The 11363-nt window shown below is 46.3% G+C and overlaps 1 long non-coding RNA gene across 1 annotated transcript in view; it reads right to left on the bottom strand.

Annotated features, from left to right (window-relative positions):
• LOC139035665 (uncharacterized) overlaps window positions 1–5918 on the bottom strand; it is a 43857-nt gene extending 37939 nt beyond the window's left edge. Inside the window, exon 1 of the long non-coding RNA XR_011488350.1 lies at window positions 5798–5918. This is a non-coding gene — a long non-coding RNA (uncharacterized lncRNA). The remainder of the gene's footprint in view (window positions 1–5797) is intronic.
• Between the last annotated feature and the right edge of the window lie 5445 nt (window positions 5919–11363).

An 11363-nucleotide genomic window follows, 5' to 3' on the forward strand; every position in this document is an offset into this window, starting at 1 on the left:
ACAATAATACATGCCCAATGTAACAAACTTGGAAAATACAGAAAAAAACACAACTGGAAAACTATTATAGTATTTTGCTATCTTCCAATATTTCTTTATGAATAGTCACCTATATATTAACGGTATAATATATACTAATGCTATGTCAAAGCCATGGCCTCTCTAGTAGTTGTGTATGGACATGAGAGTGGTATCATAAAGAAGGCCGAATGATGAAAAATTGATGTCTTCTAACTGTGTAGTGCTGGAGAAGATTCTTGAGAGTCCCTTGGACAGTAAGGAGATCAAACTAATCAATACTAAAGGAAATTAGCCCTGAATTTTCATTAGAAGGACTGATGCTGAAGATGAAGCTCCAATATTTTGGCCACCTGATGCAAAGAGTCAACTCATTGGAAAAGACTCAGATGCTGGGGAAGATTGAGGACAGGAGGAGAAGGGAGTGACAGAGGATGAGATGGTTGGATGGCACCACCAACTCAATGAACATGAGTTTGAGCAAACTCCAGGAGATTGTGAAGGACAGGGAAGCCTGGAGTGCTGTAGTCCATGGGGTCGCAAAGAGTCGGACATGACTTAGCGACCAAACAACAACATTAGACTAATGCATAGTATAAATTACAGGACTTCCTTGGTGGTCCAGTGGTTAGTACTCTGTACTTCGACTGCAGGGAGTACATAATATACATGTTATGTTATCTTATATATTACATAATATATAGTTATATAAATGAAGGCTATAGAATTCTTTACATATAAACTATTCATTCATTCATATATGAATTTCAAATAAAATGTTAAGAAATTCTCAGTTAAGGTAGCATATGTTAATTATAGAAAATCAGAAACAAGCTTTAGCCAAAAGAGATGAAGATTATTTCCCTCACATGGGAAAGTCCACTTTCATTTGCTGTATATGCCCTTCTCACTTATTTTAAATATACATCCATAAGTACAATAAGAAATGATATGTCAAAGCATACAGAAGCAGCATGGTGATGTTTGATATACCAGGCGGTATTGGTGAACCTCCTAAACCATCATATTGTCCTTTCCTCGTGAGTCATCTTCTATGACTTCTTCTTGTGGAGGGGTCAACGTCTGTGACAATGGGCCACTGACCGGCCTTCAGGGTCCACAATGACTCTTGAGGAATCCTAAACGTTAAAGTCTTCCTTTTCCATAACAGGAGCAGAGCCAGGAAGTCTGATAACAGAACTTAGAGTAAGCTATAGTGGAGAGAAGACAGGAGACAGCCTGAGGAAATTTCCTGCAGCCGTGGGGACAGCAGAAAGCTCTTCCAGGTCAGGAGGAGAAATTGAAGAAGAAGAGGAAGACGGGCAGCAGACTAGCCAGGTCTCTCCTACTCCCCTTCCTTGAGGTTGTATCTTGAGGATTGGGGTTTTTCAACACCTAGAGGGAATTTCTAAATAGTCACTCCATCATGTCCAAGCCTGTCAGGCTCCTCTGTCCATGGAATTCTCCAGGCATGAATACTGGAGTGGGTAGCCATTCCCTTCTCCAGGGGATCTTCCCGATCCAGGGATCAAACCTGGGCATCCTGCATTGCACACGGATTCATTACCATCTGAGCTACAAAGGAAGCCCTGGGGGGAATTCAGGGGGGTCTAAAAACACCTGGGTTGGGTCTTGCATTTCTGAGATATTGTTTGAGGAGATGTCAAGTTTCTTGGGTTCACCTGGCACAGATCCTGCACGGGGCCATGGGGTGGGTTAGAAGTGACAGCAGAAAGTGGCACAGGTTGTGGGGCATCGGCATGAGTCTCACTGCTTGCTTGGGTGTCTTGGGGATTCCAGATGCCCCCAGGGCCCAGAACAGTAGCAGAAGCATGAAGAACAGGCCTGGGGTTAAGACCAAGAGGCCACCAGTGTTCTCAGCCTTACACCATAGGTCAAGGGAGGAGGTGTGTGGTGAATACACTAAATTTCAAATGCAGTTAAATTTAAGGGCCATGTATTGAGTTACCACCTTACACAGGGAAGGCAAAGATAAGGCTTTCCCTCAAAGAGCTTAGTATCCGGAGAACTGAACTGGTTCTATACCCTCATAGTACACATGTTACTAAAAGTTAGGTTTAGGCAGGTGCTGGGAGCACCAGTGGACCAGTTCCACAGTTGCTCTGCTACTGCACTGGGCCTTCGGCCTCATCCTCATTGTTCCCTCATCCTGTTTCTACGACCTGTTTCTTCTCCCCCATCCTCCCTGAGCCCAGCCTCATCCCCTTCTCAACCCTCCCTCCCAACCCGCTTTAGGCCACTTCTCTCCCACCCCTGCTTCCATGAATCTTGGAGCACTCATGGCAATAGCCAACCTGAGGTAGATGGGGAACAGACTGCAACGAGAAGTCAGAAAAATGGTACCAGAATAATAACCAGGCTAGAAAATGAATAGTAATAACTATTATGATTCCTCACTTATAATTAGTCTTGCTATGTGCCCGGGACTGGTTGAAGTGCTTTTCTTACACATTTCAAACTCATACATTTGTGCTAACTCATACATTAACTTATATGTCAGATATACAGGCTCAGACCATCTATGTAAAAACCTATGAGGGAAATGTGACTGCGAGTCTTCCTTTTAGGGATAAAAGAAACATGGCACAGACAGGTTACAGTGACTTACCCAGGGTCACACAGTGAGTAAGTAAAAACCAGAGCCCCTCCTGGCAGGCTGACTCTAGATCCTCACAGTGGGTAACGTCTGGGGACACCAACATCCCTGAGTTAGAACAAGGGACAGGGCTGCATGTAGTCTGTGAAGACAGGCTGTCCCAAAAAGGTCCCAGAGACTCTAAAACTATCCATAAACGTTCAGAAGAACTCTCAGGAAGAAGTGGGTTTAGGGCGCTTGAGGCTCCTACCTGGCAGGTCTGGAAACTGAGACCCGGGGAGATTAGGGCTGCAGGGCCCGCTGCTGCAGAGGTTGCTGTGGGAGAGTGGAGTCTGCACTGCAATGCACACTCTCAGGGATGCAGTCAGCAGCCAGGGAGACACACGTGCTTACATCTGCACAGGCGTTTCTGGGGCAAGGCAGGCTGGCAAGCCCCCTGCTGAAGAATGTGGCAAGGGAAGGCACCCTTTGTCTCGCTCCCATGGCTTTTGAGCAAAAAGCCCAGAGTGCTTTGCAGGTTCTCTTCCATGTGCTTGGCACCTGAGCCTCACCGATTAGCTGACTTGCCTCTTGGCCCAGCATCCAGGAACCATGTCTCCACTTGCAGACAGGTCAGTGGGAGGTCAGCATCTACCAGCGGAGCCCAGTTCTTCTCGAAGGAGCACATCTCGAAGGAGCCCAGTGGGCTTGCTGCAGTAAGTGGCCCCCTGAGCACCCAGAGCCAGAGGCCCCAGGGGTTCATAACAAACGGGCCTGGGAGACCAGCTGCGTCTTTTTCAGTGCTTTATCTCACTCAGCCTTGGCAGTGTTTCCAGGGGAGGAGCCAAGCATGCTCCTCCCAGTGTCACAGATGAGGAAGCAAAGGCTCAAGGTCAAAGCTAAAAAATGACATTTCAGGAGCCTCAAATGAAATCTCCTGGCCCCTGCACCATACCGTCTTCATGTATATCTTCACATACACCATACAGTCCCAAGCACCCACAGCATTTAAAACACCAAACACAAGAAGCAGCTTTGGGCGGAAACTGGCCTGCCACTGGGAACCATTTCAGGGTGCAAATTTAGGCCTCCTAAGTGACAGGTCCTTTACACTTATTATCTCATCTAAACCAACCCCTGCTACAAACTTGTGAATTAGGCATTATTGTCCCCATCTGGTAAGTTAAAAACGAACAACAAAACTTTAAAAGGTGATCCAGTGGTCAAGAATCCACCTGCCAATGCAGAAGACACAGGTTCGATCCAGGAAGATCCCACATGCTAAGGAGCAACAAAGCCCATGCACCACAACAATTGAGCCTGAGCTCTAGAGCCCAAGAGCCGCAACTACTGAAGCCTGCATGCCCTGGAGCCCGTGTTCCACAACAGGAGAGGTCACCATAAAGAAGAAACCTATACACCACAAAAGTAGCCCCTGCTCGCAGCAAATAGAGAAAACCTGTGGGTAGCAGCAAAGACCCAGCACAGCCAAAAATAAATAAATAAGTTTTTTAAAAAGATTGTAGATCATTCTTTCTGCTTAAAAAAAAAATATACAAAAAAACTTCAAAAGGTAAATGTTACCAAGGTCACATAAACGACATTTGGGTTTTCAACCCAGGTGTGTCTGACCCCAAGACAGTGAAAGTGTTAGTCACTCAGTTGTGTCTGACTCTTTGCAACCCCATGGACTATAGCCCACCAGGCTTCTCTATCCATGGAATTCTCTAGGCCAGAATACTGGAGTAGGTTTCCATTCCTCTCTCCAGGGTATCTTCCTGACCCAGGGATTGAACCTGGGTGTCCTGCATTGCAGGCAGAGTCCTTACTCTCTGAGCCACCAAGGAAGCCTCGACCCCAAAGTGTGCACTATTTCTCTTTCTTCATCAAGTGCCAGCTTAGCCATCTATGTAGAAAGAAAAGTCTTGGGCCAATAACATAACCACCTGTAGCCTCAGTTTCCCATCTGTCAAATGGGTAGGATGCTGAAAGCTAAGTTATCTATTACCTCACAGTCTGTTCCAATGGTCACATGAACTCATGAATAAGAAAGGCCTTTCAAACTTTAAGGTGGTATGAATAAATGGTATTAATCCTCACTGTGAATTTAGAAGTTATCATGGCTTTTCTATTCTCTAACCTTATTGGTATCTAATAGTACACTTCAACTTAGCCTATCTATTTTATTTCCTGCATTCTCTTCTGAAGGGCTAGTCTCAGCTGCTGGCTCTGAATTGGATCATTTGTGATGATCTCTTCCACTCTTTGCTTCAGACATGCCCCTTACTGCTGAGTTGCAGGTATTCTACAATGATCTTAACTTCTGAAACCCCACGGAAACGATTCATATGCCCTCCTTTCTAGTAGTGTGATGGTCATTGTTTCACCATCGGTTTCCCACATGGAGAACTGACATTGAATGTTGGGTGATAATCGCACTTACAATCATCAGTAAGTCAAAAGTGAAACAACAAGAATGCATCCAAGAACTTCACTCATATGTCAATGTCAGGAGTGATTTCATTGCTGAACTGCATAGTTATTTTTGAATACTGGAAAAAAGTTACCTTGATCCGTTGGGTCCTTCACCATGTCATTGCTAGAGAGACAGCATACTTTTATGCTTATTCTGCCTTCTAAACATTTGCTCTATCACTTTCTTAAGTCTGGACAATCAACAAAACAATTTATCAAGCCCCCATTTGCAGAGTGTGCCAGTTTTTATGGTACAAATAGTCTCCCCATGCTTGATTCCCAACTACCCGATGTGTTGCCACTACACATGAATTTGGGAAGAAAAACACAGGGACATAGCACTATGTAGTATTTCCACTACATCCATGTAATGGCTAATAACTCTAGAGCATGGATAATAGCAAAGGACAGCAAAATAATTAGGATGTGATCTGTCTTTAGTATTGATTACCTTTGTTTTTAATATTTATTTAATTAAAAGTTTATAAAATTTAATTTGCTGTAATGGCTATGTTGAACAAGCAACTCACAAAATTCCTGAAAATTTAACAATCAACCAATGTAAGCCAGCTCCAGTACATCACTGTCCCTTCCCTCCCTCCTGTTAGCCTCTATGGGCTTCATGCCATCTGATGGCCACACCCTTCATTAAATACCTCCAGCTAGCCCAGGTCCACAGGAATCAAGAGAACATCACTCAGTGCTCACCTTCTCCAAACAAGCAATGTCCACGGCTTCAGTCCAATGGAGTGACTTAATGATCTGTTTCCTTCAGTAAACTGTGATTTCTGAACTTAATTCAGATACCTGAGCATCACTGTAAGCTGAGAATGAGGCCCAAAGGCGTTCATGATGTAATATACCAGGTTTAAACTTGGCAAGCAGATGACATTATGAGAAATGGATTTTCTTAGGCTGATTTTAGGAGTCTGGGGTGTTTTTTTAAGAGTTAAGCCAAGGCAAAAAATAACCCTTGCAACACATCACTTCACAGCTGGTCAGCCTAGGAGAAACTATTCTGGGATATCCAAGCTAAGGTGCCTCTTTAAACTCCAGGCAAACTGAAATCAGGATGTGGGGTTTCTATTCTTGTCTCATGAATTTGCTGTGAAACCCCTGGCCAGTTAATGCCCTGGCTGGTGACTCAGTTTATCCTCTGGTGAAATCAAGTCAACTGCTGAGGTTATTAGACTTGAGCCCTGGGAAGTGAAAAACATTGTTTCCAAAGGGTGTGGAGCATCCACTTGAGGGGTTCTTAATCTATGGAGAATCTAGAAGGAGCTAAGTTTTAGATGAAATCTTTTAAGAAATGACAAGTGAGCAAGGTCTAACAGAGAGGAATACGAAAAGCAATAGAAAGTAGGGGAGGAGGTGAGCCTTCAAACAACGTCTGGGGAAAATATTGGACCAGGGGTTAGAGGAACCTGGGTCCACAATCACTTCACCAGGACAGGGTCTGTGCAAAGGGTGAGTTAACTACCAAAGAAAAAGCAACCAAGGTGGGGTTAGTAGTGCCTTTTGTTTGGATTTGAGATAGTTTCCTGAGCAGAAATGGAATGTGATCCAAGTTATATTAATAATTCTAATTGTGTGGAAGATAACCACGGAGTGGGTAAACTTGAAGGCAATAACATCCTGGAAAATATGCCTGGAATATCTGTGACCTGATGTGTGTAAGCTCAGTCACTCATGGGGTCTCACTCTTTGTAACCCCATGGACTGTAGCCTGTCAGGCTCCTCTGTCCTCAGAACTTCCCAGGCGAGAATATTGGAGCATGTTGCCATTTCCTACTCCAGGGGATCTTCCCAACTGAGGGATCAAACCCCCTTCTCCTACATCTACTGCATTGGCAGACAGATTCTTTACCCACTGAGCCACCTGGGAAGCCCCACCTGTGACCTGGGCCCCCATGTAAATAACCTCTCTACTGTTCATCACCTGGCACTGTAATTCTCAGAGAACGAGAATCTCCCCTTTTATTGAGAGCCTGACTCGGCCCTTTGGAAGGAGAAGAATTAGGAGTGATCACTGTGTACGTCTGTCCAGTTCTCCCCATGCCTTGGAATTCTGCCACCTCACTCTTTTCACCAGCAACCCAGAGGAGAGGGGACTCTCTTCCTAATTTTAACATAGAAGCCACTGAGACTTACATTAAGTGACTTGCCCCAGATCACACTTAGGCTTGATCCATCACTCAACCGCAAATCTAGCACCTCATCTACACCAAGCTGTCTCTACCAAACCCAACCTGCTAGTCAGCTTTTCCCTCCATAGGCCAGACACATTTTAAAATAAAAAGTCGATTGAACTGAAAGGCTAGTTCAGTTGTCAAACACTATAAGTCAGAGAGTTTCTTCCAAAACTTCTACGGGAAGTCCAAGGATTCTGAAATCCAAAGCCAGCCAAATCTGGATTTCCTCTACAAAGAGACTGTCCCTCCCCATGAAGAACGTACCCTTCCCCATTAAGCTCATTCCATGTTTCCTAATAACTTTTGCTTACACCACAAAATTGTCATAGATTATGGAAACACAAAGGCCTTGGGGAAAAAATGTCCCGAGGCCCCTGGAAGTCATTATTTTTTCCTTTAGCAATTGCTGAGTTAAGCAGTAAAAATATGGTTTCCATCTTACACCCTCCCCCCCATACACACACACACACACACACTCACACAGCCGATCTGCTGGACATATGTTCAGAAGAAAGCAGGGACGTGGGGGTGGGACAAGATTCACATGTTGTGAGTCAAGAGCTTGAACATTTGAAAAGAAAAAGTGGGAGAGGGTGGGGAGTTTGCAGCCCTGGAAATGGACTATCCAGAGGATTTATTGCCTTTGAGTATCTCACAAGGCATTTTTTTTTTATAAAAATCTGTAACTTATGGCTTTTTTTTTTCTGTATAGGGCAGTAAACAAGAGCTCTGAAAGGGGAAGGAAACCAGGAGAAAGCCAGCTCCATTAGTCACGCAGCTGCATATCCTGTCACAAAGGACCCCAGTTGAGTAATCGCCCAAAATATGCCTGTTATTTTTTTTTTCTGTCAGAAAAAAAATGGGGCCTGCCAAAATGTACTGTAAAAAAAAAAGAAAGAAAATCTGGTCTCTCAGCCCCAGAAGGGGAAAGGAAAAGAAAGAAGAAACAGGCGTAACTTCTCAGCACTCTTCTAACCCTCTCCCCAACTCATCTTTAAAAGAAAAAGCCTTCAGATTCCCCACAACGACGGAGCCCGCTTGAAAAGAGCTGGGTCTGCGAGCTGTTCCGGGTCTGCAAGTCCGGGCGGTTATGCAGTGCTGAGAGCTTAGAAAGAAGAGGGGGGGAAGAGGACAGCCATGGGGGGAAAGGGAAAATGAAAAGGACAGGGACATTGAAGCAGGCCTCTGGTAGACTAAGGGGGTGAGCTAAGTGTCCCACAGGGAACCTGTGATGACCCACACCAGTTTCGTGAGCATGCCATGCGCCCAGTCAGTGGCCAAGCAAGCTACAGAAGCTTTTCTGATGGCCTCAGCGAAACCACCCTTGTCTCCAGCCTCCACGGTGCCCTAGGCTATGTGGGCTACAGAATGAACAAGAATGTGTGTGGCAGGACTCTGACTCTGGGGACGTCTGCAGATCAGGGGCTGGGAAAGGACCAGAGCTGCCTACAATCTCAGGAATTTTCCTGGACTGGCTTTTCAAAACCCCTGGAGGCGCAAGGCTCCTGTTGGGCAAATGGAAGCACGACAAACCAGCGTGTTCTAAAGCCTGGCTCAGTTGCTGGGCCTCTGTATCAACGCCCTTGGTCCCTGGGTTCTCAGGACCAGGACACATAGGGTGGTCAGTCCAAGCACAGGGCACTCTTGGAAAGTCACAGTTTCCCTCCTGTTCACATTCTGACCCATCAACGTTGTCCACGGGGAATGGGCTTTCTGAACCAAATGGACCAAAAGAAAAAAGAACAGCCAAAAGTCTTCTCCTCGGGAAAGAGAACAGAGGCCTCCAGGGGAGGGAACAGACTGGTGTACTGCTTTTGCTCTGGGCTCTCTGGAGCCTGGCCTAGAGGCGAGAGCCCAGCCCTGCCTCAGCTCCTCAGGGCCAAGCTGGGAGGAGACCCTTTCCAGGAGCACCTCTAGCGATCTGGGTCCTAATTTGGCAGCTTGGCAATTTAGGGCCAAGGGAACTCCAACTCCAAGGACCAAGTCAATCTCCAGGTCAACTGCTGCAGGAAGGCCCTGATGTTACCAAAATCAGCACTTCCAGGTCTTTGAGCCCTGCCCTTCCTGTCCAAGACACAGTCTCAAAGCCAGTCCTGAGGTTTGAGACCCAGCCCTGACCACTGCTTCCCCTGGGTGAGCTAACTGACACCTAAAGCCGTTCAAAGGATACAGCAGTATCCTTCAGAGAACCAGCGTATGAGGGGTAGGGGCAGATTTTCCTCCCTGATATCACTGCTGGTTTGCTGTGGAATTTCAGGCAATTCAAGTGAACTCTGTGGCTATTGTCCCTCCCCTAGAGATCTATCAACTATTAGTCAGAGCCTCTATATGCCTGTAATGTGCAAGATGCTGGGAATTCCAAGGTGGAGAACACCGATTTAGCCTTTTTCTTCATGTGAAACCTGGGCAACCTTTTCTGTATCTGCTGCAGCAGGTGATTTCTTGAGTTTCCAGAAACCCGCTCCTTGGCTGGGTGACTCTGTGGGTTGAGGGATGGGATTTTGTTGTTGTTCAGTGGCTAAGTCACGTTCGACTCTTTGCGACCCCATGGACTGCAGCATGCCAGGCTTCCCTGTCCTTCACTATCTCCCAGAGTTCGCTCAAACTCATGTCCATTGAGTCAGTGATGCCATCAGACCATCTCATCCTCTGTTGCCCCCCTCTCCTCCTGCACTCAATCTTTCCCAGTATCAAGGTCTTTTCCAATGAGTCAGCTCTTAGCATCAGGTGGCCAAAGTATTAGAGCTTCATCTTCAGCATCAGTCTTTTCAATAAATATTCAATTGATTTCCTTTAGGTGTGATCTCCTTGCTCTCCAAGGGACTCTCCGGAATCTTTTCCAGCACCACAATTCAAAAGCATCAATTCTTCACCGTTCAGCCTTCTTAATGGTCCAACTGTTAAATCTGGTCATGACTACTGGAAAAAACACAGCTTTGAGTATACGGACCTTTGTTGGCAAAGTGATGTCTCTGCTCCCGAGGGATGGGATAGGAGCAAATACAACAAAAAATAAATGAACTGAAATTTTTTAAAAAGCAGACACTAATACTAGCATTTCCAAAATGCTTCTGGACAGAGGACAGCCCCTTAGCCACCTGCATGCTTGCATGATAAATCACTTCACTCAAGTCCAGCTCTTTGTGACCTTATGGACAGTAACCCACCAGGCTCCTCTGACCATGGGATTATCCAGGCAAGAATACTGGGGAAGGTTGCCATTTCCTATTCCAGGGAATAGGACCGAGGGATCAAACCCACGTCTATTATGTCTTCTGCATTGGGAGGCAGGTTCTTTACCACTAGGACCACTTGGGAAGCCCCTTGACCACAGTGACAATTCTAGCAGGACAGTTGGAATCCCCTCCATTAGACATTCCAGCTCATCGGCACATGGAAAGGACCACGATGGCATAATGATGCACAAACCATGTTGAAGGTAATGTGGACAAGCTAGCCCACATCAAGCCCTGGTTCCTGGACTGAGTTGTGGGGACCCTTCCTTGTCTCAGCTTTAGCCGCAGGAAGTACCTGAGGGCCTCTGTCTTCCTCAAGGCTCAGCTCCTTCTTGAGGCCAGTCCTTCATATAAGCCAAGACTTGAAATCAGAAACGTCAGCACAGGACTATTGACTAATGCTCCGTTAGTTGTCAGGCCTGGCATGCGAACACAGGGGGATGTGATTCGTCCCCTGAATCGCAAGTGAATGAGGTCTCCAGAGGTGCCCACTGCCCCCCCACGGATTTCCCTTTGTGGTGACAGTGACTTCTGAGTCATTGAGCGTGGGGCCGCCAGGTAGCTTCACCCCTTCCCGTCTCTCTGCCCCGGAAGGGGGCTGGGGGCAGGTCCTCGTAGCAGAGGAGCCTCCGCTTCCTTCCAGCTCCCAACAACAACGCTTCTCAGCTGCACCAGGCCTTGCAGCTTTGCAAGCCTGCGGTTGACAGGCACCCAGGTGATGAGGTCTTTCTCAGCCTATTCTTCTCTCACTAACCTTTTGATGTTTCTAAGCTGACAAAAGTCAGCATCTTCCAGGCTGTGGGGAACAAGTTTGCCAGGCACACCTTCCAAGCAGCTGATTAAGAC

The sequence above is a fragment of the Odocoileus virginianus genome, chromosome 6, assembly GCF_023699985.2.
Source record: "Odocoileus virginianus isolate 20LAN1187 ecotype Illinois chromosome 6, Ovbor_1.2, whole genome shotgun sequence".
Taxonomy (NCBI): Eukaryota; Metazoa; Chordata; class Mammalia; order Artiodactyla; family Cervidae; genus Odocoileus; species Odocoileus virginianus.